The sequence below is a fragment of the Colobus angolensis genome, unplaced genomic scaffold, assembly GCF_000951035.1.
Source record: "Colobus angolensis palliatus isolate OR3802 unplaced genomic scaffold, Cang.pa_1.0 Scaffold240, whole genome shotgun sequence".
In the NCBI taxonomy this organism is placed as follows: domain Eukaryota; kingdom Metazoa; phylum Chordata; class Mammalia; order Primates; family Cercopithecidae; genus Colobus; species Colobus angolensis.
The window spans coordinates 656,166-658,696 of record NW_012115600.1 but is presented as its reverse complement, the minus strand read 5'-3'; positions in this window follow the sequence as shown (position 1 = coordinate 658,696).

Below are 2,531 nucleotides of genomic sequence, written 5' to 3'. Positions count from 1 at the left end.
CGTGAGCCACCGCGCCCAGCCTCACTTTTTATCTTACCTTCTTAACTGAAACAGAAATGTCAACCAGCATCCAGTAACCACAGTTGGAAGTTGGTTGTTAAACCTGAAATAGTCCATCCTGGTAGTAACCATCTGGGTGGTCATAACATTCAGTGAGGAAAAGCATATGATGGAGGGGTCATGGTTGGTGGGGTCCATTGGCTCACCCTCCCCAGACTGCCTCCAATAAACTCGCCATCTGAAGACAAATAGCACCCTGGCTAGGTAACTCCAACTGCAAGACCAACCTCCTAGTTCTTCACCCCAGCGACTGGCTGCTCCCGAGTTCTTTCTGTAGAGAAATTCTGAGGCTGGTAGCTTGGAACTGACATACATTATTATTATTATTATTATTTCTCTCTCTCTTTTTTTTTTTAGTTTTTGTAGAGACAGGGTTTCGCTACGTTGCTCAGGCAGGTCTTGAACTCCTGGCCTCAAGTGATGCTCCTGCCTTGGCCCCTCAGAGTGCTGGGATTAGAGGTGTAAGCCACCAGGCCCAGCCAGTATTATTAATTAATAAGTCAGATGTGGGGCCTTTGAAAGGGGTACCCAGGGCAGTTGATAGGGGAATAATCTTTGATTCGACCTTCTCTGCTTCCTGCCCCATCACTGTGTCTCTAGCTCCCCACACATTGGCTTGGTTCCCAGTCGGAGTAGGGAGCAGGGGGCAGGGAGTCAAATACCCACCACTCCCCACCTACCCCAGGATATTATAATGCTGCTCTCTGGTGTTCAGCTCTGGCCATTGCCCACCCCATCCCCCAGGGGGCAGAGTGGCTCCATGGAAAAAAGGCCAACTCAGCCTCCATCCCTGCCCCGCCTCCCATCCCCCACTGGCAGTGCAGGGCTGCTTCTAGGGGGTCATAGGGAGTAGCGCTTACAGAGCCCTTACTATGGGCCAGGCTGTCTGCTGGGCACTGTGGCCCCCCATTAGCTCTATTTAGCCCTCCCTAAATAGGGTGGGCCTATTTAGCCCTCATGAAGGCCCTGCAAGGTGGAGGGTTAGCACTCCCAGCTTGACTCTCAGGCCATCAGGGAGACTTCCCACCCACCCCCTTCCCACCTCCTCCTCCCACTTGAGCCTCCTGAGTAGCTGGGACTACAGGTGCATGCCTCCACACCTGGCTAATTTTTTGTCTCCTTTTTTTTTTTTTTTCGGTAGAGATGCGGTTTTGCCATGTTGCTCAGACTGGTCTTGAACTCCTGGGCTCAAGTGATCTGCCCACCTTGGTCTCCCAAAGTGCTGAGATTACAGGTGTGAGCCACCATGCCTGGCTGGGACTGAATTCTTGGTGCTTTCAATAACCACCTGGGATGACGCTGCTGACATCCTGCCCCTGGGTTCCTTGAGCTCCTCCCTTGCCATCTATCCTACCTTCTATGTCCTATGGTCATTCCCTTGACTCGAGGCATCCTCTGGCCTCAGGGCCTTTGCTCCTGCTGTCCCCTCTGTCTGGAAAGCACTTCCCTGGGGAGCCACTCACTTGCTCCCTCACTCCTTCAGTCGTTTCTTTTTCTTTTTCTTTCTTTCTCCTTCCTTCTTTCTTTTCTTTTCTTTCTCTCTCTCTTTCTTCCTTTCTTTCTCTTCCTTCCTTCCTTTTCTTTTCTTTCTTTCTTTCTTTCTTTCTTTCTTTCTTTCTTTTTCTTTCTTTCTTTCTTTCTTTCTTTCTTTCTCTTTCTTTTTCTTTCTTTCTTTCTCTTTTTCTTTCTTTTTCTTTCTTCTTTCTCTTTCTTTCTTTCTTTCTTCTTTTCCTTTCTTTCTTTCTTTTTCTTTCTTCTTTCTCTCTCTTTCTTTCTTTCTCTCTCTCTCTTTCTTCTTTCTTTTCTTTTTTTTTTTTCAGAGTCTAGCTCTGTTGCCCAGGCTGGAGTGCAGTGGTGCAATCTCAGCTCACTGTAACCTCCGCCTCCTGGGTTCAAGTGATTCTCCTGCCTCAGTCTCCTGAGTAGCTGGGATCACAGGTGTGCCTACCACATCCAGCTAATTTTTCTACTTTTAATAGAGATGGGGTTTCACCAAGTTGGCCAACTTGAGGCTCGAACACTTGGCCTCAAGTGATGATCCGCCCACCTTGGCCTCCCAAAGTGTTAGGATTACAGGCGCAAGCCACCACGCCTGGCCCCCTTCAGCCATTTCTTTGTTCATATGTCATCTTCTCAATGAGACCTTCCGTGGCCGTGCTAGTTTTGTAAACTGAGGGATCATGTACAACAATGTGTCCAGTGCACTAATCTTTGTACCGTTTTTTGTTGTTGTTGTTTTTGTTTTTACATATCTGTGTGACCACAACTAGATCAAGAAGTAGAACATTTCCAGCCCTCTGTAAGGTTCCCTTCCACACTTCCCAGAAGCAACTACTCTTATGAATTCTATTACCATTGATGAACTCTTCTTGATCTTCATACAAGTGGGATCTTTTTTTTTTTCTTTTGAGACGGAGTCTCGCTCTGTCGCCCAGGCTGGAGTGCAGTGGCCGGATCTCAGCTCACTGCAA